Raw genomic sequence first — 27,796 nt, 5'->3', positions numbered from 1 at the left:
AAAATCCATCGAGTTGATCCGGAGATACAGCAAATTATATTCGTTTGAAATTGCTTTTTCGGTATTTAAGCTGGATTTGTAGGTTTCCCCTAGTAATCGTTTGCACTACATTTTTGAAAACTCGTAGAGGGTGTTGTGAAGGTATAATGTTTGCACAAATTTTTTAAGAAAAAATACAAATTCTTTAAAATGGCATTAATGAGATTCCTTAATTATTATAAACAAATTAGCTGTGAATTAAAAAACATGTGGCTAACATTGTCCCAAATGAGCCCAGGCTAAATTTTTTTATTTGAAAATTTGTGTTAAAATACTATCTTTTCGAATATATAAAAAGATTGTGTCCACGGATAATATTTTTAAAGTTATTCTAAATGTTTATAAACTACAAAATTTTAAAAATTTGCTCTATCTTCATTATTGTCTGTCTTATCTTATTGCAAAATAATGGTCTCTGGGATAAACAAATAGAATAACTCTTAAACTAATTAATGGATCGGTCTCAAATTTTGAGTGTTTGTTAAGTACCCCAATATACAACTTTATGTGAAACACTAAAGTTCTAGGCAGTTTTAGTAAAAGTTATTAATAAATAACGATTTTCACTTATTTTGCAGTTTGCGTAGCAACAAATTAACTTTTTAACTTTCAAAAATCGGCATTTTGAAGGTTTTTCAATGTTCTAAAATACTGAATTATGTAATTTTATGTCAACTGTTTAGTGTTTGAATGGAGTGCAAAAAATCAAAAAAATCGCGATTTTTGCACTAAATTGTTAATAGTTAAAAACGGAAGCGAACTCTATGCAGGAAACAGGCAGGTTTTCTTCCTACAGGTCTACAATAACTAAAAAAGTAGTCAGCTACCTGAATCTTTGAATGTCCCGAGAAAATCCTTATTACCCTGGACTAAAATAGGTTACGATTTTGTGGGTATTGCGCTATTGTACGCAATATATTCTTATTGCGTCATGGTTTTTATTTATCATTAACTTAATCATTTATTTACATTTACGCAATCACATACCTTTTTCATTAATTTCAATATTTTGAAAAAACTACGCATTGCAGATGAAAATGTTTAACATACGGCTACTTGCTCTTTAAAATGAGATTCTGCAAATGAATATAAAATATGCATAATTAACATTGTGAAAACTTGTTAAAAATATAAACCAAAAGAAATGTCGTCGAGGCCGCATGGAAGTGGACCGTAGAGCCTTGTTTTTTTATTCGGGGTAGTTCGAACTAATAATAAGTTCTAACATATTCCTTCTCCTATAAAACCACCGTCAATCTCTGAAAATTTAATATTTTTTTTTATTTTCAAAGGGTAAATATATTTTTTTCATTTTTTCGATGTGTTCATTTTTAATATTTCAATATTTTTATTAATACATTTTCTTAATATTTAATAAAAAAATAAAATGTTTGGAACCCAATGAAAAACTAATTGTATTTATAAAAGAAGAATGTGTGTACGCACGTAAGAAGTTATACTTCTATTATAATTTAATCTAACTATATTATTATTTCAAGAATATGACTTTGTCCAGATTTGAACGGATGACCTCTCGATCCGTATGCGAATGCTCCACCGATGAGCTACCACCGTTCTGTATACAGACGATCATTTCTCGGACATAATTACAATCACGGTGACAGATCGATTAATTGAAAATAAACATTTTCAATAATACTTATTACGAGGAAGACAAATCCACAGACACAAAAATTATAATAAATATATTATTTACTAAAAAAACTAATAATATATTCTTTTCAGGCACACCTTATTTGCGCTACATAACTTAAAAGATGTAGCGACTAATACCATACTGTCGGTGTGCGCATGCGCCCAGAAAAATAAAAATTCGCCCTCGTGCCTAAAGAAGTATAACTTCAAAAACGTTTTGTTTTACAAAATTGTTTTTCGCCCTTATTTTTCTTTTTGTTATTCATACTGCTTTCTAGTCTATAAAATGAGGGAAATCCCCAAAATCCTCTAAAAGACCAGTTTTTTGGGGTTTTAAAGATGGCGCACAGTATGGAAAAATCTGAAAAAATTTAGAAATATAATCTTCGATAAAATACACAAAATAAAAAAATAGAAAAATAGTTTTGCAGCCATTTGTAAAAGAAACTTATACGTTTATTAGAAAAAAAAATGCGTTTTGTGCGTTTACAAAAATGCAAAAAAATAGACATGTTTCGTAAAAATCCCAACAATGCGTACGAATTTTTAAAAATTGTTAAGTTGATTGTCCTAATTAAGGGGGGTATGGTATGAAATCAACATATCAAGCACAATTTTGTGAATTTTTATCAAAGTTATAGTAGACATATTTTATTTTTAAATCAAATAGTCATATTAAGTACAATTCAAAGGATATTTAAAAAAAATTTAATTCAAAATGTTGAAAAATAAGAGATTGGTGACAAATTTTGACAGGCAGCTCACAAAAAAAATTGATTTTGTGGTGGACATCAGAACTCGTCACTGGATCATACAAAACAAAAAATTCAAAAAGATTTAATTAGCATGAGTTTCTCGAGGTAACAAACGTCGAGTTTTTAAAAAATATAAACTATTTTTGAAGTTATACTTCTTTACCGGCGATAGAGGGTGAATTTTTATATGGTAAAACCTAGCGACCGGGCGCATGCGCATTATAACTTTGTTCTGATTGGATGTTCAAATGACATGTCAAAAATTATTCAATATGGCGGCTGTGGCACAGCTGTAGTTAGATTATTTATGGTTGTTGCGTTTTAAAATTTGTGTGAAAAGAAACAACAAACAAAAGTTAGTTAATAGTTATACTGCCTTTTTAAATAGTTTTCATATACCTATATTTTTGGACTATTTTGGACAAGGAAAACTCATTCTAATTGGGTAAGTAGTTTTTATTATAATCATATTGTAATTATACATTTGGATTAGGTTGAAATACATACATTTATTTTCTCAAGAATGCGGATTTTAGAGAGAAATCCCAAATTAGGTTCAATTTTTATTTTTAAATTATGATTTTTTGGCGTAGATTTATTTATCTAGTAGGTATGTAATGCTTTGATTTACATACTTAATTTGATTACCAACAAAAGTTCTACCAATCTTCATCTAATATATTGTTTTCTTACTGTTTTGTTATATTTTTATATTTTCTTCCATAAAATTTAAACTACATAATTTAATTTTCAAAACAACTGTCAAACAGTAAAACGTTCAGTTACCGTATTTTTCCGCATGATAAATAATGTGGGATTGGACGAGTGAGTCTACGCTTCGATTACGAATCAAAGCGCCACGAAATTCACGAGTTCAATTCCCGATGCAAGTTTTATTTTTTTATTTTTTTTTGCATGTTATGATTGTAAGTATATTTGTTATATATTTTTTTTTCAGAAAATGCGTATTTAAAATTTTTGCCAACAATTATTATCGTTCAGAAATCATTTTTTCTTTGTGGCATTTTTCAATGTTTTTGTGTGCGTTTTATTCTTTTATTTTTTTAAATTTTTGGTATTGTCTTAAAAATCACATAATATGTAGTAGAAGTATAACTTCTTACGTGCGTACAAAGTACACACACATTCTTGTTTATTTAGATACCGACCTCCGAAGTGGAAGTCGAGACGTCAAAAAAATAATTTTTCAAGTTAAATTGTGGCTTTTTTCTCAATTAGAATACTAAATTATTTTTAATTACTATGTATGTAAAATTTTTAGTTATTTATTAAAATGTAATTTTATTAACTCAAAAAACATAATACTCATGCAAACGTAATTATAATATTTATGTAGATTTTCTTTAAGATCTATCAATACTTAAATCGTATCAGAGTATTATCTATAATAAGAAAACTCCGAAGTTATATCAGCTCTCGATGTAAGTATATCTGAGTTGGCGGAGGCGGTGCTCGATATAAGGCCCATTCAACCATGTATGAACAAGATAATGATCAAAGCAAACAATGCCCTGAACCTGAAATCTGCACTCTCGGATACAACACTAATGTTACAACACGACCAGACGACGACGGATACCCCACTTATTTGAAGTAGCCAGTAATGAAACAACTTTTGTCTACTGAGTGTTGGAAATTTAATGGACATTTTAATTAGATTTGGTAGTTACTGCATAGTCCATTAAATCAATTATTTGATCTTTAAGTAGCTATGAACTGTCGAGTGTGTAGAACGCAAAATTGAAAGGAAATCTGACTTATTAAAACATTGTCTAAATTATATTAAAACAAAATAAAAGAAATGTAACAAGGTGAAAAATCAGATATTCATACTACGCCTTTGGCATGATTTACTAAAATAATAGCATAATGGACCAGATCTCGTAATAGTTAATAAATCAACAAGACAAACAACACTAATTGATGTGGCGATACCTAACAACAATAATCTCGTACTAAATTTACCGAAAAGATCGCCGAGTACAGAGATCTGGAAATTCAAATACGAAGACAATGGAGAATGCAAAGTATCCAGACAATACCTACTATTATTGTATTATGTCTACTACTGGAATCATTCGAAAACCTCCTCGAAAACATAAAAAGCTTGGTCTAAATGAACATCTGAAAGCTGTACTACTCTCGAAGGCCAGATGTGTACGAAAATTTTTGGGAGATATATCTGCATACCAAGTTATCTAGGGCTCGATTACACGAAAATAGTCCCACCAGAGCTCAATCCTTTTGATACCGTAGGTATCTGGGATAAGTCAATTTTCCTCTTAGAGTGTTAAATACAAAAGCGAACAATGGAATTTCATCTTTGATATAACTATTAACTGTACTTTATTTGTTAAAATGAATAAAGTTTAGTGCCGTGACAACAAGGACAATAATTGTTTAACACCTACTAGTACACTAATTGCTACATTGACTATCCACGGATAAGGAAAAGACAAGGTTTTTGCGCAAATTTTTTTTTTGAACTTTCACGTTGTTTCGAAAATTTTCTAAATGATTACGGGACCTTTTTCAATAATAACTTAGCTAAATTTTTATTTGTTTTTCTGTTGTATCAGTAAAGTAACAATTAAGTTAAACTAAGTACTAGATTATCTTTACCAATCTCTATCCTTCTTATCATCGAGAAAGTAACCATGCATAAGAGTCGCTATGGTAAGTACAAAAAATATTTCAAATAACCGGCAGTCTTAATTTTATACTTTTACAGGTAAACATATACTATATTCTATATTTTATTATGGCGCCCCCCGAGCAGCTAAATTTCTATTATATTTAAAGTTTTTTAAGAATCCACCCCTAGGTCTCTAAGACTAGAGCTACCGGAGCATGCCCCAACATTTGTTTAACACATTGTTTAAGCATGTTTAAGCAGATGTACAGAATTCACATTGTGCGTTTTAATGTTAGAAATGTGTGAAGAAGTTTCATTAGCGAAAAATTCCAGTCCTGAACGACCTACCGAATGGCGTGTTTAGTTCTGTCTTAACAAAATTGCAAATTTTATGTAGAAAAAGAAGGTAATAATTCATTTATAAATAGTTAAGTGACATCTTTTACTAGATAGCAGTAAGTGAATTGATCGTATTATTATTTTTTTAATATAACGTAATAAACCAGTTTTGGCTAATTCTTATTTAATAACATCAATGAAGTACGATATAAGGTACAATTTATTCCAGTTTTGTTACTGGTTTAAATGCCTGCTTAATTATTGGTCAGGTCCGTATTAGTTTTTAGCACATGTCTCGTGTTAAAATTAAAAATGGAATCTAACATTCGGAGTCTCTCTGACTTGCAACATGTACAACAACTGCAGACAAATACCAATAAAACATATTCATCAGCCACTTTTACACCTTTCCCGTCCAAGTTTCAAGCGATTGTCTTTCAGCGCCTTTGAAAATACGAAGCTGCAAGATTACTTAATTCCGTTGGGCAATCTAATTCAACCAAAAAATATTATATTTTCGTCTCGATTATCGAACAATCGGATATCTATGTACCTTTCAAGCAAACAACTGGTGGACGAATTTATGCAAAAGCACGGACAAATAAAAATCGGGAATAATACTGTACAAGCTAGAAGACTGATTTCTCCAGCCGAACGTATCGTTTTATCAAACGTATGTCCCACTATACTACACAGTTTGTTAACTGATTATTTACAAAAAATAGGACTTAATATTCTCTCCCCAGTCACTTTTCTAAAAATCAGTTCCAATCTTCCTGAATTCAGAAGACAAATATACGTTAGTCCTCACAATATCTCCTTACCCGACTCATTTATTTTAGACTTCGATAATACAACACATCGAATTTTCTTATCTCAAGAAACGATGGCCTGTTATACCTGCAAAAAGTCTGGACACATCTTCACAAATTGTCCTAATAAAATGGAATCAATAGCAATTTCAAGTAACAATCAACCTATCTCTTCTTCCTTTTGACCAACTGAATCTTCTTATAAGCAATATTGGTGGCGCGCAAAATCCTATTGATATAATTATTTAAGATTTTACTTTCGACTTAATGCGATTACACGATATATTAACTGAAATTTATACACAATTGAAAGACAGATCATTAAAAGGTTCTATCACCAATCTCAGAAAGAAAATCCTATGGCACTTGAGTAGCGAGGTCTCTGAATCCGAGGGCGTGTCATCTCAGGGTAACCAGTAAACTTATATTTCCACATAATATTTATATAGATACCATCATTGGAATTGCAGGAAACGAAAAAGCTGACCAGTGCGCGAGTAAAATTGGCATATGTGTCGATATAGAAAAAGATGAGTGTCGAAATACCGTGAGTAATATAAAAGTTACTGTTAACCAGTTGACAATATTGTAAAATTTCTGAAATTCATAGGAATATTTTATAAAATCTAACTTTGCATACTGTAGCCGCCGCTAATCACCATTAAGGTGGATGCGGCTGTATTTTCTAAATAAAAAAATAAGAAAAAAAGTTCCATTAGCTTCTCATAAATGTTTTCAGCGGCGTTTCTCTTAAGTGAATTAATGAGTTCTTAGTGGTTAAGTATTCCTAGGCTGCTAATGCCATGATTGTGCACACCACAAAAGTCAAGTACTGAGTACGATGCGGAAATTTCCGTGTTCATATGACTTACAGCCACGGTGTACACACTGCCATCGCTTCAAATCTCCCGAAAATAACTTGTGGAAATTATATAAAACTGTTCACCACTTGTATGAGTTTTCTCCGTTCGCTTAACATTTTTGTAGCTTACTAGCCCATTCGGGATACCAGATGACCTTGCATTAGGAGCTGCCCCAAATTTTATTTTTCTAATCTTTAGGGGGGTCAATAGTACAGTGGAACCTCGATAACTCGGATTAATCGGGACCGCGGCCGATTCGGGTTATCGAAAATCCGGGTTAGCCGGAGAATATGGTAAAAATTAATAAAATACGGTATACTTACAGATAAACTCCTTTAGAATTGAAATAACATGAAATATATAGATATGCACACATCTAAATTACTAAAAACACGCAAACACAAACGTAAGCAAACGGAAGCGAACAATACAAGACTGTACTACACACAATACAGTCACAATCGGAACGATGTTATGTTATTTAAGAACAGTGAAAACTAAAGACTATTGTTTAAAAAAGAATTTTTTAAATAGTCTTTTAGTCTTTTTTAAACAATAATAAGACAGTTTAAAATAAATAAAGGAATACTACAGACAGGTGCCTGTTGTTTCTGCCGGCGTGCCATGAGTCATTTTTACTATCGTATAGTTCAAATTGCACAAATACACATTATGTGTCAAATATTATATTACATACATTTTTATTGTTGAAATGTTTATCTGATAATTAACTATTTTGATAGGAAATAAGCCACAATTAAATTGAAAAATAATTTTATTAACGTTTCGACGCCCAAATCGGGTGTCGTTGTCAAAATACAAAATACTGAAAACCAAAATGTTTATCTGATGAATATCGGTCCGGGTTAGCCGGACTTCCGGGTTATCGGGGGCCGACTTATCGGGGTTCCACTGTAGTATAAATTTTAATCTTGATTTTAAACGGGAACTGTTTTTGCTCAATATCTCCGCCATTTTCAACTTTTTGACAAAAAATATAGAAACTGAAATTGTTGAAAATGCGATTTTATATAATTTCGTTTATTATAATTTTTTTCGTGCGGTCCATATTTTCCTAGTTATGGGGAAAAACATTGACAGTTAAAGCATAATTATTGATTTATTGAATTATCTCGTTTATTATTACTTTTACAACAAATTTTAGCCTATATAAAAATGAAGAGAATTAAATTTTATATAATTTTGATCTCTTTAATTTTTTGATAAAATCAATATTTAAGGTAGTACGTATGCCGTAAAGGCGCGAGCGTAAGACCCGATTGATTTTAAAGCAATTGTTTTTGTTCAATATCTTCCCCATTTTCAACTTTTCGACAAAAAGTGTAAGGACTGAAATTGTTGCAATTACGATTTACTACAATTTTTCGAGAGAAACAGTGGCGGGTCTAAGGGGGAATGGGAAAGTTCCCCCCAACGGGGTCCAAAATTTAAAAAAATTGTTGAAATATTAAAATATGTTAGCTGACATGAAACTTAATTATCGACAGACAAATTCAACCAATAAAACCCGCTAGTTAATAAAATTAAGTGAACTTAATGCATATAAGTTATTATTTGTCTTTTATGTACTTAGTTTGATTGGTGTTTCATTGTAAGTTTCAAAAATTGTATAAAATATTATTCTCTTTATTTTTGTTTATGTACAATTATGTCGTAAAGTTAATAATAAATGAGACAATCCAATAATTATGCTTCCCCTCCGCTTCCACTATTTTCCTCCTTAACTCGGAGAATATTGATCGCATAAAAAAATTGTGGAAAAGAAATTGTAGGAAATTGCGTTTCCAACAATTTTAGTTCCTACCGTTTTTGTCGAAAAGTTATAATGGCGGAGATATTAAGCAACAACAGTTCTCCTTTAAAATCAATATGGCGGCTAATCCAACCGCGGAATTCAGTCGAGATTTTAAATTTACAATACTATTAATCTCCCCTAAAGGATAGACTTATAAAATTTGGGGCAGCTCGGAAAAAAGATTCAATTCAGTAATTATGTTCTCCCCACCACTTTTTACTATTTTCCTACTTAACTCGAAAAATATCAACCGCATGAAAAAAATTGTTAAAAAGAAACTGCAGGAAATCATATTCGGAACACTTTAAGTTGAAAATGGCGTAGATATTGAACAAAAACAATTGCTACAAAATCAATCAGGTCTTACGCTCGCGCCATTATCGCATACATACTACCTTAAATATTAACTTTAGCAAAAAAATGAAAGAACCTAAAATTGTGTAGAATTCAATTCTCTCTATTTTTGTGTAGGAACATTTTGCTCTATTTATATATAACTGTAACTATTTTCCGCTATAACTCGGAAAATATCGATGGCACGAAAAAATTGTAAAAATAGGAATGATAGAACATTACATTTTCAACAATTTTGGTTGTTATACTTTTTGTCGAAAAGTTGAAATTGGCGGAGATATTGAGCAAAAACGGTTCTCGTTTAAACTCAAGATGGCGGCTAACGCAATGGCGGAATTTAGTCGACATTTTAAATTTACACTACTATTGACCCTTCCTAAAGATTAAAAAAATAAAATTTGGGGCAGCTCCTAATGCAAGGTTAGGCCTGTTATTCGTCTAATCCGACTGGACTATACATCTTTTACAAAGATAACGAGCGATCCACAATTATTGGGATCAAAGCTAGCCGTGCAAAAAATTACGTATGTCTTGTTTTAATCTGAATTTATATCATTGGTTTATCAATTAATTTTGATTAACATTATAAAACATAAAAAAATCAGTCAAAGCCTAACACAGAACTTTAATCAGAAATAAAAAGAATTAACAAAATTATAAGTAACAATAATAAATAAAATCAAACAAACTACATAACCTAACTTTTCTTGTTTACTTGACGTACACTGCAAAGTTGACGTAAACTGGAAAGTATATCTGAATTAAGAATAGACATGAACTGTATAGATATCTCTGTCGTTCAAAGCCACCTATAGTGACAATAATTTTGGATCACACGTTATGATCAAGTAAAAGCAAGACGCAAAACTATCAACAAACTAATTTGTATCCAGTCTGTATCTGGTCATCCCAATAAAATCTATCGCCTACCTAAATTTTCGAGAATTTCATTGGGAGCCAATTCGCGCTAACTCCTTTAGGCGGCGGTTACAATGGATGCGAGGTCGTACGAAACTTTATTCGTACGAATTAGTACTAATTTACGTCATAAGATAGGACAGATTGGTTATTATGTGACCTCAGATGAAAAAACGTAGTAGATATACAGGGTGTCCCGAAAAGAATGGTCATAAATTATACCACACATTCTGGGGTCAAAAATAGTTCGATTGAACCTAACTTACCTTAGTACAAATGTGCTCACAAAAAAAGTTACAGCCCTTTGAAGTTACAAAATGAAAATCGATTTTTTTCAATATATCGAAAACTATTAGAGATTTTTTATTGAAAATGGACATGTATAATTCTTATGTCCGGAACATTTTAAAACAAAATTATAGTGAGATTTGTCCACCCCATAAAAATTTGTGGGGATTTTGTTCCCTTAAACCCCCCCAAGCTTTTGTGTACGTTCCAATTAATTCATTATTGTGGTACCATTAGTTAACATTAGTTAAACACAACGTTTTTAAAACTTTTTTGCCTCTTAGTATTTTTTCGATAAGCCAGTTTTTATTGAGATGCGGCTTCTTTTTCAATATATTTACGTAAAAATTTTATGGGGGTTTTGTTCCTTTAAACCCCCCTAATGATTGTGTACGTTCCAATTAAACTATTATTGTGGTACCATTAGTTAAACACAGTGTTTTTAAAACTTTTGTCTCTTAGTCTTTTGTTCATAAGTCACCTTTTATCGAGATGTATAGACAAGGCGGAAACGGCGGGTTCGTTGGGAAAAATATTCCCATGAGATATTTTTGCATAATCACATTCGTGAGACATCCAAGAATAAGGTTCAAGAAGTCGCCCACGAGAAAAGTGGGCCAATTTTTTTTGAACAATTTTTTTTTAATCAAATTGCAAAAAAATCGATATTTTGGTCCGGACTAATTTTTTTTTACGTTTTTTGGACCATTCTGGACAAAAAAGCTCTCTTATAATTTTTCTCTAAAGTTGATCTTTTTCGAGTTATAAGCAAGTTAAAATTTGAAAAACGCGAAAATGGCCATTTTTAAGGCTTAATAACTCGGTCAAAAATTATTATTTTGAAAGTCAGACAGTGACTAAATCAAAGTTTAAAGTCGCCGTTACATGATCCTGAAGAAATCCGTGTCATTAATTTACTACTAAGCTGTTATTTTTAATTAATAACAATGAGTGGTTGTATCGTATTGACGCTGCTGTAAATGTGAGTGCGAGTAAGATGCACAATTGGACTGCTGGAATAGCTTCTCTCTCGCACTCAGCATTTACAGCCCCGCACACGTGCATGGCGCTTAGTATTATTACTTAAAAATAACAGCTTAGTAATAAAATATTGACAAAAATTTCTTCAGGATCTTGTAGGGGGGGCTTCAAACTTTGATTTAGTCATATATTGACTTTCATAATAATAACTTTTAACCGAATTATTAAGCCTTGAAAATCGCCATTTTTCGTTTTTTTCAATTTTAAATTGCTTATAAGTCGAAAACGATCAACTTTAGAGAAAAATTATAAGAGACCTTCTTTGTCCAGAATGGTCCAAAAAATTAAAGAAAAAATTGTTCCGGCCAAAAATATTGATTCTTGCAATTTGATTAAAAAAAATTGTTAAAAAAAAATTGGCCCACTTTTCACTTGGGCGACTTCTTGAACCTTATTCTGGGAAGTCTCACGAATGTGATTATGCAAAAAAATCTCATGGGAATATTTTTCCCTTCGAACCCGCCGTTTTCGCCTTGTCTAGTAGCTTATTTTTCAAAATTTACCTAAAAATGTAAATTATAAATAAATTTTCAGATTATTAACAGGTCTCTATAACCGTACTTAACCATATACAAATATGTGGTGGATTCGACAAATATTCAAAATATCTCGATAAACACTGGCTTATCGAAAAAGTAATAAGAAGCAAAAAGTTTTAAAAATAATGTGTTTAACTAATAGTGCCACAATAATAATTTAATTGGAACGTACACAAAAGTTTGGGGGGGTTTAAGGGAACAAAACCCCCATAAAATTTGTATGGGGTGCACAAATTTTACTTAATTTTTTTTTTAAGATATTACTGTCGTAAAAATGCCACATGTCAATTTTCAATAAAAAATCTCTGAGAGTTTTCGATATATGAAAAAAAATCGATTTTCATTTTGTAACTTCAAAGGGCTGTAACTTTTTTTGTGTGCACTATTGTATATAGGTAAGTGAGGTTCAATCAACCTATTTTTGACCCCAGAATCTGTGGTATAACTTATGACCAATCTTTTCGGGACACCCTGTATATCAGTTTTCACATTGTGCTTTGTGGTTATTAAGAATGAATGACGTTGCGAAGTATTACTTTTCTTAAACACCGTTATTAATAAAGTTGCTTTTATTAGAAAACTGCAGATTTTGGGTTAACGATTTTTTATTCAAATCTCGGTTGTTGTATTGTTTACTTTGTTGGTCCCATAAAGGTCGTATCAGAAAATCGTGCGAGTTCGTAGGAATCCGTAAGAAATATTTGTAAGTAATGTAACCGTGCATGTAACATTGTACGCATTTGTGTTGTTCTAATGATTTCGTACGTATTCTTACGAATTCGTAAGATCGGTTTTTCGTACGAACTCGCATCCAGTGTAACCGCTGCCTTATTCGTAGAGGGTATGATATTGATTACAGTTACTTTCGAGTATTCGTTACAAATCGTTACTTTTGTATAAAGTAATCATTTACAGTATTTGTTACTTTGATTACTATGATTACTTTTGTATTTGAGTACTGGTAATCATATCGAGAATCGTATTTCTCAGTAGGTAGGTATTTTGTATAGGTATTCCGATATAATAACGACCTTCACGAAGTACGAGCTAATCAGAGTAATCAAAGTAATCAAAGTAGATACAATAGTCGTTACTCGCTCTGTAACGATTGGTACGAAGTAATCAGAGTAATTATTAAAGTAATCAAAGTAGATATAATAGTCGTTACTCGCTTTGATACGATTGGTACGAAGTAACGAAGTAATCAGAGTAATCAAAGTAATCAAACTAGATACAATAGTCGTTACTCGCTCTAATAAGATTGTAATCAAGTGGTAGAAAGTAATCAAGTGCGCTGGTTGTAGATACAATAGTCGTTACCAGCTCTGATACGATTGGTACGAAGTAATCAGAGTAATCAATATAACGATTTTCCTCTCTGTATAGTAATCGTTACTTTCGGTATTCGTAAGTACGTATTCAAGTATGGTTTGTTCAACAGTAAATGGTTAAATATAATTACTGCAGTCGTAAACATTATTAAATTTATCTGACCTGGCCCATTGTTAAAACCGACCCGGAGCGATAAGCAACCGAGGTAGACAGAGTTGGTCTTTTGACAATTACAATAATTACGACTACAAAAACCAAAAAAAATTTGATGTAAAATATTTTGCTTTGCCTTATATACCCGAATAGAAATTAATGTTTTCAAATGAGTTTTAAAATAAATTAAATCTATCTTAATTGCTAAGATTATAGAAAAACAAACATTCAAACATTAATAATAATTTGTGGTTCTGAAAAGAACCGTTTTTTAATAGTAACATTTGTAGATTTGATGAAAGTATCACTCCACACATAGTTCCGTTTCGCTATCGCTATCCTCATCTAAATTAATTATGATCGGTCCAATTATATTATGATGTACACGAACATATGACTTTTCTTTACCTATTACGTGTCGGACTGAATTTCTCCAACTATTTGGAAGAATATCATTGACACATTTTCTTATTAACTCTGCAACAGTACTACTTAACGTTGGAGAAATATTTTGTGACCTCAAGTTAGACTTCAATTCGTACCACATATGTTCTATGGGATTAAACATACAATAATAGGGTGGAAGCCGCAGCTTTGTATGTCCTATTTCCTCTGCCAATGTATCACAAACATATACTTTTTTTATAGAAAATGCCTTTAAAACTTCTAAAAGCTCTTGTTTGGTATAACATTCTTCAAAATACATATCATTAGTCTCCATGTAATTTTGAATTTCCAATTTAGTGTTATTCGAGTTTGGAGCCTTACTTAGTTGGCGACTGTCATAGCTTGCATTGTCCATTACTATCACACTATTCTGAGGAATGTTTGGCATAGATTATTTTTGAACCATTCTTCAAAAATTTCTGCCGTTGTATCTTCATGGTAGTCGACGCAGGAGTCTTTAATGTTCTTTGCAGAAAGCCACAGGGCATTTGGAACCCAACCATTTTCTGATCCAGCGTGTTAAATCGTTATTCTTTCCCTTTATTTGAGGGAGCTTTTGTCTTACATTTACCGGACGGATCGGCAAATCCTTTAGGTCGCGTTGAATGTGTGTCAAACCATGTCTCGTCGAGGTAAATTATCGGACGATTTTCAGAACGGAATTTTCTTATCGAAGTTATATACTCATAACGTCATTTTTGTAATCTATGAGATTCCATAATTACTTGTCTTTTGTCAATTATACGATATCGAAAGCCCATACTTTTCAAAATTGTCCATAAGCTGGTGAGGCTATAGCTTATTTGGGTTTCAACATTGAGCCGTTGCTTCAGAGCTCTTAATGTAGGTATGCGTTGCTCTTCGTACATGGTATAGACTTTTCGACGTATCAAGTCCTTATCGGCTTCGTCCATACATTTGGTGGAACTGAAATCTTTACGTTTTTTTCTTGTTTCTATGGGGTTTGATGTAATTCTTTTTACTGTGATCAGAGGTATTTTCGTCAAATCGCATATTTCACTCGTAGCGGAAGTTGTGTCAAGTCCTCTTTTAAGTAAGGTACTGTATATAGTTTTTACAATTTTCTTTGCATCTACAGATAAACGTTTCTTCTTTACCGGAACACCATTATTACTATCCCACGGACGCCACATAATGATAGAAAACGTAATGAATAAAATGAGTAATACTACTTAACACTTCCCGTGATACATAAAGACTAACAAATTTTATCAAGAAATCGTATTTTAATACTGGTTGGTTTTCAGTTCCATAAACTTATTATATAAATACCTGAAAACCACTTAAAAGGTGATTAAATAGCAACCCCGTCGCGCACTACAATCGAATTCGAAAAACCCTTTTAGCGGTACAGTTTCGTCAATATAAGCCTAATCTCTATTAATGAAATTGTAATGACTTTGGATTGTACGCAATTAAATCAACATTAAAAAATGAAGATTGACAAATTTTACCAGAAAACATATTTAAATTTTACCTGAAGCCTTTTATACTATTATCGGCTAATCCAGGATGTTTATAGTGGTAACTAATTGATCTTAACCATTTACTGTTTAACATACTACTGTGTAACGAATAGTTACTTTTTCAACATCACTAGTAGAGGGCTTATTACCTGCGAGCGGGAGCCAGTTCATATGCACCCTCATAGATTCCAGAATTAAGAAAAGCCCGAAAAATAAAGTGCAGAGTCCAGGTTTCTTCAGATGTTGCGGTTAGAATATTTTCCGCGTGTCTCAAAAATAACTTACGTTGTTATTTAGCTAACTCGAATAATATTATTTTTATGACTCGCACTACAAACTCACCTTCTATTTACATATTTTTGTTGTTTTAGGTAAGTTCCAGGCAAGAGCCCCCGAGTTGTAATTCCAACATCGTAAACTCACTGGAACGTGGTGAGTAAGAAAATGAAATGATACCGGCATTTTTGATGTCTTAACGCCATCATTTTCCCTTTTAAAATATACTCCTAAGATAATTATATTTGCTTTTTCCAGAAATAATTAGAAGAGATTAATTTTGGAACGAGATTTAATTGTATTAATTAAGAGGGAAAGCTTGGGAAGGCTTGAGAAAGCTTATTTTGTTGTTTTTGCGTTTCTGCTCAAATGCGTTTTTATTAAATTGTTGAGAAATTTACGGTATAATTTTTTTATTCTTTGTATACAGGGTGTTGGGTAAAGAATGGGCCATAGCTTAACCAACCTTAGATTTCTGAGGTTAAAATAGGTCTAATTAAGCTAACTTACCTTTGTACAAAATTTGATTATAACCGAAATGCAGGGTGTCAAAGTTAAACTTTTATTTATTTTTAAATATTTCCTGTCACGCTTGGGACAACAACACGAAATTTGGTATGTGGCGCTGGTACGGTCCACCCTACTAAACTATGTTAAACAAACGTTTCTGGCTATTACCAGAGGCGTACGACGGGGGAAAGTGAATGGTTGACCCTTCCCAAATTCTACGCCATTAGTGGAATTTCTATTTTAGTGCAATTTTTTTATTCTCAAATACTTTCTATGTAAATAACATACTCTTCATTCATAACGATAATGCTATTAGTTTTCGAGATATTTGAAGCTAAAAACGAAGGAGCATAATACATTAATCAAAATAAGTGTGCCTTTTTATTTTTAACTTCAAATATCTCAAAAACTAATAACTTTATCGTTACGAATTAAGAGTATGTTATGTGCATAGAAAGTATTGAAGACTCTAAAAATTATGCTAAAATATCAGTTTCATCAGTGGCGTAGAATTTGGGAGGGATCAACCTTTCACTTCCCCCTGTCGTACAACTCTGGTATTAACCAGAAACAATTATTCAACATAATTTAGTAGGGTGTACGGTACCTACACTTTCTGCCAAGTATCATAGGGATATGTCAAATAGTTTTATAGTACCGGTCGTACATATTTCTTAAAGTTTTAAATAAAGAATAAAATATTAAAAAAAAAGAATTCTTTAAAATAACACATATTCGTGTCGTACTTGGCAGTAAGTGTAGGCACTGTACACCCTACTAAATTATGTTAAATAATCGTTTCTGGCTACTGCCAGAGGCGTGCGACAGGGGAAAGTGAATGGTTGACCCTTCCCAAATTCTACGCCACTGACGAAACTGTCATTTTAGCATAATTTTTTTATTCTCCAATACTTGCTATGCAAATAATATACTCTTCATTCGTAACGATAAAGTCATTAGTTTTCAAGATATTTGAAGTTAAAAATGAAAAGGCACACTTATTTTGATTAATGTATTATGCTCCTTCGTTTTTAGCTTCAAATATTTCGAAAACTAATGGTTTTATCGTTACGAATGAAGAGTATGTTATTTATTTATAAAGTATTGGTGAATCAAAAAATTGCACTAAAGGAATTTGCGAAGGGTCAAGCATTCACGTTTCCCCGTCGTACGCCTCTGGTAGTAGCCACCACTTACAAATTTCGTGTTGTTATCCCATGCCTGTCAGGCAATATTCAAAAATAAATAAAATAAAAGTTTAACTTTGACACCCTGTATTTCGGTTATTATCAACTTTTGTATTAAGGTAAGTTAGCTTAAATCGACCTGTTTTAACCTCATAAATCGACCTGTTTTAACCTCAGGAATCTAAGGTTAAGATATGGCCCATTCTTTACCAAACACCCTGTATATCTATGCTCCGTCTAACTTTCTTTCCCAGAATATGGAAACAAGAAGGATATGTCAAGGGAAAATATCGAGGTATCGGAAACACACCGTATTCCAGCGAGCTGAAAAAAAGTTAACCTTATTAAACTTCCAAAAACGGTAACCTTAGCGAAATTACACGAACACCGGTCGATTTTAATCGGCCGTCAAAATTCCAATAGTGAACAACATGTGAGAACGGGACATTTTAATATACGCAGACCACTGATCGGTGCCGATAAAATACCGGTGAGCAGCCGTTCACTGCCACAGTGTCGCCTGCACGACCGAGAAGTATATGACTAAATTACAAACGTCCCGTAAAAAGGGATTGTCCCGTTTTTTAACGATTTGTCCCGGGGTCCCGAAAAAGTCTCTCGAGACGCCTAAATGTCCCGTATTTGCGTTAGGTTGATTTTATGTACCTGACTATATTTTCTCTCTTTAATTTTTCTTCATTTTCGGAATTTGTTTTCATTCTTATTTCTCCCTCTCTTGTTACATTGTGGCCCAGTATCGTTCTCATTATTTTTCTTTCAAATTTCAGAAAGCTGTCTTCCTCTTTCTTGTTCATCATCATTATTTCCATCCTATATCAATAGGTCTTATATAGACTTCATATTATACTAAGACTCTTGCTGCTCAGTAGATTTCTATTAATTCCATATGTTTTTCTGCCATTCAAGATTCTTTCCTCTGTTCTTTCTTTTCCGGTTTTTAGAGGTGGATACAGTTTCAAATTTATGGTTCTGGGTTATTAGATATTTCTGAGTTGTTGTGTTATCCTTCCCCCCTTTCGTTATGTATTTTGTTTTGTGCTGGTTTATCTCTAGTCATATTCTCTTCGCTTCCTTATCTAATTTTCCAACTGCTTTTATAAGTTTCATTTTTTAGTTTTAAAGTTGATCCGTAATAATATTTTTGTTTGCAAAGTTTGTCCTTATGATTACTATCAGATTAAATAGTGTCGGGGAGATATAATCACCTTGTTTCACTCCTTTGTTTACATTGATCTCCTTAGAAGTTGTTCCGTTGAAACTGTCCCTTGCTCTGGTGTTCTTTAGGCTCACTGTTAGCATATGTCTTCATTTTTCTGGGATTCCAACATTATCTAGCTCCTCCATCATTTTCGGTCGATTAATTGTATAAAAAGCGCTTTTAAAATCTACGAATACATAATATGTATTAGGTAAGTGCATTTCTCTGTTGTGCTCTCTCGATTTTTGAATTATTGGCTCCACTGTATGTATACAATTAATCGTCGACCTCCCTAGTCCGAGCCCGTTCTGTTATTATCGTAATATGCGTTCACTTCTACCGATCTCTTTTTTTTTATAATATATAGCTACTATAATAACTGAGTTCCAATTGTCTGGTAGTCTGTTTTGTCCATATTTGTTATATTAGCTGGTTTATTTCTTTATCTAATTCTCTTCGTTCGTATTTTATTAATTCTACTGCTATTTCATTTTCTCCTGCTGCTTTTCCATTTCCTGGGTTTTAATTTTTTTTGTACTTCTGTGAAAATTTCTACTACGTAGTTATCTTGTACGGCCTTACTTCTTCATCGCAGTGCGTTTTCTTCATAGTGAATAGCATTTTTTCGTAATATTCTTTCCATATTTTGCTGATCTGTTTGTCCTCAAATACGGTTTCTCCCTTTTGGTTATTTAGTCCTCTTGTTTTAATGCTGGGGGTATTTTTTATTGCTCTGACTTTTTTGTAAAATTGTTTTATTTTATGGTTTTCTGCCTTTTACAATATCCTCCAGCGAAAGCAGTCATTTTCTTTCTTTTTATTTGTTGAGTTTTTTTTCTCGCTATTTTGTATTCTTCCCTGTTTTGCTCTGAAGAGTTGTTGATCCATGTCAATATGGCTTAGTTTTTTTGTGATCTGTCTTTTTCGCAGTCTTAATCGTACCTAAATTATATATTCACAGGCAAATTGAAAAGGATTTATAGGTCTCCTCCCTGTTTGGGTATCGCCTCAAACCTTTCTTGGCCGAGGCTCACTTAGGAGGGATTTGCGGCTTAAACCCCCTTTCCCCCAGGTCATTTGAAACATATATAAAGAACAGTAGGAAAATATAACTTGTCTTTCACAAACAATACAAAAAAATTTCGATTACCAAGCCAACCACCCCCAGAGAAAAATTCTAGGTGCGCTACTGTTCCTTGGATGTGTCCCGTTTTTTCAGGTTTATGATTTGGCCACCCTAGACTAAATATACGCTTGGACACACATCGATATTTTATCGCCCAATTCCAGTGATTTGATGAAATTTTGGGTATTACGTTTTAATTTTAGTTTTGGTGGTATAATTACGATTGAAATTAATGATATTCTTGATAGTGATTTCCTTATTTCATTAGTGGAGGCGTGACTTGTTTGTGGGATAAAACTCTAGATATATTTAAGGACAGGAATCTCAATAGGGATGCATGAAGGAAAGTTTACCGCGCCCTAAAAAACGATTTTGAGATTATGGAGGATAAAGACAAAATTAAGATAATATGCAAGAAACATACTATTTACTAATACCAACATGTAGATTGAAATTGTGGAAAATGTTAATTATCTTGGAAGTGTCATTATAGAAAGCTGAGGTAGAGTTTGCAATATTCGTATATTGGGTAAATACTCGTACTCGTTTGCAATACTCGTAAGTATACGAAAAGCTCAAATGCGTCAATCCTATTTGGACGTCTGGCCAGTATATTGTGAAGACAAAGATCCGATTATTCCAGTCATATGTCACATACACTGTGTTAACTTGGCGAAAAGAGATAGGGTCTTAAAATGGCAATACTGCCGGCTTCCCACATGCAATAAGTTAAATATGTATAAAGGATATTATTATAATTTATAGACATGCAAACATTAAAAGTGTCGGCGGCATGGGTAATCAAGGAGTATCAATTTCATTGCCGGACTCCCAAAATGCAATCAGACCTGGATTCTTATCATAATTTATTAGACATTTATTATAAACAAGAAGAGTGTATAGTCATAATTTCATCTTCAAAATAGAGGTGGCTATTTCTTTAGTTTTTGAATATTCCTTTAAAAATTCTTACTTGTTAATTGCTTTACTCAATTCATTATTAATTAATAGGATTGTTTTTTCACCAACTACGTATTCAGTGATTGCAATAATGTATATTACTATGCTATAAAGAGACTTATAATAATCGAGAAAAGAGAAAAATTGACAAAATGATTTTAATAACATACTGTATCCGAACGCGTAGATACATTTTTCCAGTTACATATTTAACAGTTAAAATATCATTTTAAACAACGATATCTTCTTGAAATTTAACTTATTGCACCCTATTTCGCACCAATTCATTTTGTGCCAATTCATTTTGCGACAATTCTTTCATTTATTCAAATTCTACGTTGTTGTTTAGGAAGATACAGTGTATGTTTTTAATTTGTTTCGGTTTGATCTGTTTTGTTCTGTTTGTTACCATGTCAGTTTATACTCCAGCAGAAAAGGCTAAAACAAGAAAATGGTTTTAAAGTGGTAATTCCGGACAACAGTGTGTATATTTATTTTCTGTGTTTTGTGACGGGAGACAAATTCTGTGCGTACAAACAATTCATAATATTGTTAAAAATTTTGAAAATTGTTATTGCCTCAAACAATGCAGAAATTGCCACCCTCAAGAAGTGTCACCAGAAAAAGGCGAGGAAAGAGAATACCGGGATATACAAATTTGTGCTACAATCGACGTAGATTCAACACATTCAAGTAGAAGCGTTGCTCAAGAGTTGGATGTTAGCAATCCTACTGTAACTAAAGTATCTAAAAAAGCACAGTTACAAGACTTTTGAATATGTAAAAACGCAGCAGCTTTTTCCAGACGATTACTTTCGAAGAATGGAGTTTTGTGAAGATCTAATGACGAAGGCTAATGATGATCCAAATTTTATTAAAAAGATATTGTTCACTGATGAATCTTCTGCTTCGTTAGTAGGAAGACATGATTCATCCATTACGAGGTATTGGGCTCGGGAAAACCAGGCATAGAAGTGTTGTTTGCCGAACTCAACGTCCCCAAAAGTTTTGGGGTTTAAAAAAACGATTTGTTACAGAATCATGTTCTTCCCGCTATTATCAATTTTCCTGATATAAATCTGGAGAATGTTTGGTTCCATTAAGATGGATGTTCAGTTCACAACGCACGAATAATTCGGGAGTATTTAAAGAATACTTTCCCGAATCGAGTTATCAGCGGAACAAGTGATATTAAGTGGCCTGCGCGATCCCCAGATCTTACACCTCTGGACTTTTTTTTTGGATATTTAAAAAACACTATCTACGATCATCATAAGGCTAGACCCCAAAACTTGGATGAATTAAAAACTCGAATAAGAGCAGTCTCCCATTCTGTTACAGCAGAGACTCTGTCATCTGTCCGCAGGAGTTTTTATGACAGATTGGGATATTGTTCATACGCAAACTGTGGTATATTTGAACCATTTCTGAACACTGTAGGCCATAAAGAAGTATTTTACATTTTATTAGGAATTATTTTGTAATTTCGTTCACTGTTTATTTTGTCTATGTTAGTTTTAACTTTATGACATGTACTTAACTATTTAAATTTTAAAATTTTATACCTTACTATTTTGTAATGTTATACACTGGGTAATTACCTACTCTCTGACAAATAAATAATATATTTTTGTTTTATCTTGTGTGTGTTAGCCCCACACAAGCAAATTGTTACAAAAAAGTGACAAAATGTCGCTTTGATTGGAAGTTACTCACAGTTACGAAATAGCTCGTCGTTTCGGGCCGGCAAGTCAAGAACGCATGTACGAGAACGGGACGGGACAACGGGAGTTATGTATTTACCATGCATCTGGTAATATGGTGACAAAATAATAGATGACTGTCACCTATTACCGCGATATCTCGTAACGTTGGGAACGTTACCGTTAATTAGCGATAATTTCCATCTCTATATTCAATGAAATGCCATACCTCACTAATACTTTACTATTGCTAAGCGGTGAGGTTCCATAGTTAAAGAGAGGGGAACTCTGGACAAGGAATAGTAAGCAATAAACGAAAATGTAGATAACCATTGCCGCTAATTTAACAATCGTATTAGGTTACCTACTCCTTGTAAATGAGTAATTTCCAAACGTTTGAATCTGCCGATGGACGATTAAACATCGATACTATATAGTGGAATAGTAAGCAATGTTGCCGATTTTAGCGCTTCCTTCAATGTCCTATACCAAATTACAAAGTAAACTCTCTGTATGTTCTACTCTACGGATAAGAAACCTGGTAAAGGAAAAAAAACTTACACGGAAAAACTGCAGGTCTTTGTTAATAAATGACTACGAAGAATTGTTCGTATTTTCTGACCTAACATCATTAGAAACGGAGATTGACCGAACAAAAGAAGGTAGAAAATGAACTAAAATCCAGAAATTAGGGTTGGATCGACCACAAAATTCGAAAAAATAGCTCCATTATTGCAAATACTGCGCTAGAGTTAAATCCTCAAGGACAAAGAAAGAGAGATCGCCCATCACGAACTTGGAGAGTTTCACGTTCTGTATAATTTCTTTATTCTTTTTATTTGTCTATACACCGACTAACTTCCCTTCTTAACCAATTTCTTTACCAATAGAATCGCTGCTTTGGAAAAAGATCGGGATATGTCAAAACGTGACAATCGCTACCTTGGAAGTATACCGTCAAATGTCAAAACGTGATAATTTTCAGAAATGATCACTTAAAAAGTTGATGATTTTATAAAACATCATAAAACTATACCCATAACTTTAAACAGCTTAATATTTTGGCTTTGGTTTGTAGCAGCCTATAAAAGGCTAGAGTCATTCCCTTACTTCGTTAACTCTATATATTTTAGGTCATAAAATTTCTGAGTGGTGACGTTCTTGTTAAAACAGTTTGTTTCAGGAATAATAGTTACTATACGTATTTGGAGATAATTGACGTCTTTTCATTCAAACTGTTTTATGCGTTTTTTTACAAATGCAATTTTTCACAAACATCAGAACAAAGACGCAATAGTGTTAAAAACAAATATACTGTCATTCTTTAGTGAATTATTGTAAAAAATACTTATCTTCATTTGAAAATTCCCTCTTTAACTTTCCGTAATACACTCTCTCCATTGTTTTTGATAGAAGTCAACTTTAGCATGAGTCTACCTCTACCTCTACATTTACCCCCTTTATTTTTTTACTTTTTTGAGATATGATGGTCTCCGTTCAAAAAAAAATGAATTAGGATGAAATACGAAATTACATGTCTATAGGCTATACAGTGATGAGCGCACTAATAACCGGCAAAATAGCGCAAAAGATGAAAAACGTATTAAGTTGTGACATAAAAATAAATGAAACTAGTGGATGTGGGAGATTTAGCGATATTAACCTCTAAATTTACATTATATTGATCCTTTCCCACCGTTACACGTATCAGAAGAGTATGTCAACTAAAACCGTAACTGTTACAGTGGCAGTTGCCAAACTCGTCAAATACGTCGAAAGGTGGGAAACAATCAATATAATGTAAATTTAGAAGTTAATATCGCTAAATTTCCCAGCCTCCACTAGTTTCATTTATTTTTATCTCACAATTTAATACGTTTTCCATCTTTTGTGATATTTTGCCGGTTATTAGCGAGCTAGTGACTGTATAACAAACCAGTAATTCTATACGCAAGTGAAAAATGAATAAGATTTCCTATGATATATGAAGTAACAAAATTTGAAAGAATTAGAAATAAGGAATTAAGAACCGAATTAGAATTGGAACCCAGAATACTATGGGGAATCACCAGCTAGTTGGTAGGAATACATTTGCAGAATGGAAGATACCTAATAGACAGGTCAAAAATATATACGACGAAAGAAGAAAAAGCAGAAGAAAGAAAGGAAGACCAAAAAAAACATGGTTAAACAAATACTCAGAATAGGTAAGGAATGAGGAGAAACTATGAGAGAAATGAAAGAACTGACCAAAGACCGGAAGGAGTGAAAAAAATGGATAACAATTTAAGAAAACCTGTACGCGACGGCTCTCAGTCATCAGACATAACGTGTCATCAGCTGAATGAAGTATTCTTATTTCTTATTGTCAAAAATGAATAATCATTTCCAATTTCGTTGCAACACGAAACTACAGCCGCATCATCATTCCAGTTCAATCAGAGAGTACAGCAAGCACCTCTACCGGTTTCGAAATTTATTAGTCTCTCATCAGGAGGCACATATGCTGCTCTCTCTCACCCAACTAGGACAAACCCCGGCGTGCAGTCACGGATTGCAACGAACGAAATGGCAGAGATGCCCTACCGGCAACTGCTAGCAAGAAACTAAGTTTTCAATCTAATAGCACATAAAACATTATCAAAAAATGTTACTCTACATCCTACCAGATTGAAAACAATGGAAACCTTCTCTGGTAACACCTCCGAGGCTTTTACAGTTTGCAAGCCATAAGGGATGCTGAGACTAAGGAAGATGAGGAAATTTTACAATTTATAATTCAATTCCCATCTGCTCAGCGCGGTAAAGTTCCAACGAGAATGGTTCCCTTCGTACTCCAATCAGAGTAAACATGTAAATAAAAAATGAATAACGATTTTCAATTTCGTTGCAACACGAAACTACGGCTGCGTTATGGCTTGCAAATTGTAGAAGCCTCGGAGGTGTTACCAGAGAAGTTTCCCATTGTTTTCAATCTGGTAGGCTTTAGAGTAACATTTTTTGATGTTGTTTTATGTGCTATTAGATTCAAAACTTAGTTTTTTATAGTACATTCTTTCACGGTTTTTGCTCTAGATTTTAAAGAACCGCTTGGATTGACATGAAACTTGGCATACGTATAGCTTACATGTCAAAGAAAAAAAGTGATATTGTGCCGATATGTGCTTTTGCCCTAAGGGGTGACTTTCACCCCTCCTGGGGGTGAAAAAATATATGTCCAAAATAAGTCCGGAAATGGGTAAACTGACTAATTCTAAGTAATTTTTGTTCTATAGAGCTTTTTCGCCAAGTCAACACTTTTTGGGTTATTTGCGAGTGAATATGTTCATTTTTCAACAAACAAACCACATTTTTAGACAGTTTTTCGCAAATAACTCAAAAAGTAAGTATTTTGTCGAAAAAAACGTTCTTAGCAAAAATATAGCATATGAAAAATTAAAAAAAAAATGGTGTTTGCGTTAGGTCTCTGGATCGCGAAAAACCAGAGTTATAGCCAATGAAAAATAGATTCATATTCACCAAATTTCAAATAGAATTTTTCGACGTGAAATATCCAAAAAATTAGTCACTTTTTGGGGAAAATCCATTATAACCCTTTTAAGGTGTTTAAAAAAAGCTTTATTTCTGTTTTTACAAAAAGTTTCTAGCATTACATTTAAGCAAGTTACGCTCAAAATAAAGATGGTCCCTTTTCTTTTAGCAAAAAAAAATCGGGAAGACCACCCCCTAATTAGCAATTTAAATGAAATTAATCGTTACCGCTCCACAAATTATTTTACTTATGTTGTGTTTATATGATTTGTATGTTTCATTGATTCAAAATGCTTATTTTTGAAAATATTTGGTTTCAAAGTCAAATTTTGAAAAATTTTAATTTTGAAAAATATGTTTTTTTTTTCAAAATAACTTAAAAATTGTAAGAGATACCAAAAATCTCGAAAAACAAAAAAGTTAGCATCGCCTTTCTGAATATTATGTATTTTTTTGTTTTTCTGTTGGACAAAAATTGATTAAGATTTGGTGTTTCTAAATTTGCACACATTCGTGATCAGTGACTCGTTCAACCCATTTTAACTACAGCCCTTTCAATAATAAGGACTTGGAACCGATGAAACTTACAGATCATATAAACAATACATACACGAGTCAAGAAACTTGTGAAGTCGTAACGATTAAGTTCATTTAAGATACTAATTAGGCGTGATTTTCTCGATTTTTTTTTGCTAAAGCAAAAAGGGACCAACTTTATTTTGAGTGTAACTTGTTTACTTTGACGCTAGAAATTTTTTTATAATATAAAAATGAAGCTTTTTTTAAACACTTTAAACAAGTTGTAATGAGTTTTCCCGAAATGTGCTTCATTTTTGGTTATTTCACGTTAAAGTATTCCATTTGGAATTTGACGAATATGAACCTATGTTTCATTAGCTATAACTCTGCTTCTACTAGGTATAAAGACGTGATGTATACACCATTTTTTTAAATTTTTTCAGGCTATATTTTTGCTAAGAATGTTTTTTCCACAAAATACTTACTATTTGAGTTATTTGCGAAAAACCGTCTAAAAGCGTGGTTATTTTGTTGAAAAAATGAACATATTCACTGGCAAATAACTCGAAAATATTAACTTAAAAACCGTGAAAAAACTCTATAGAACAAAAGTTACTTAAAATTAGTCAGTGTATCCATTTCCTGACTTACTTTGGACAACCACCCCCAGGGCAAAAGCACATATCGGCACCATATCACTTTTTTTCTTTGACTTGTTAGCTATGTGTATGCCAAATTTAATGTCAATCCAAGCGGTTCTTTAAAATTTAGAGGTTTCGCAATATTTTACCGTTAAAGAACGGACTATTATTCTTGTCTTATTTAGCTATTGAAGAATAATATTTTTTAGAGACCTCATTGGCTTGGTTATACTCAATTGCTCATTTTAAATCTGCTCATTTATCCCGAAATTATTATTAAATAAAACTCTTTACTGGATACTAATTATTATGTAATTAAAACTTCAAATACTATGACCAGTTATTTCGTTTTTGTTATAATTACGATTTTGTTCCTTTTTTAAGTTTCTTGTACTAAATTAATTATTCCAAACTAATTAGGGATAGACGAAACAAAATTTGCAATTATTTGAGAATATATTTAATCTTATTGATCTTATTTCTCGATAAAACTTAAACTTGAAAATAGTACCTAGTGTAAGAATATTGTGCTAATAATATTTTAATTAAAGCTTCCAATATCGGTAATAATTATAAAGATGATTAAACACTTTGAGCTCTATGAAAAAAAGTTAATAAAACTATTCAAC

The sequence above is a fragment of the Diabrotica virgifera genome, chromosome 9 (assembly GCF_917563875.1).
Source record: "Diabrotica virgifera virgifera chromosome 9, PGI_DIABVI_V3a".
NCBI lineage: Eukaryota > Metazoa > Arthropoda > Insecta > Coleoptera > Chrysomelidae > Diabrotica > Diabrotica virgifera.
Note: the sequence above shows the minus strand (reverse complement) of the source record.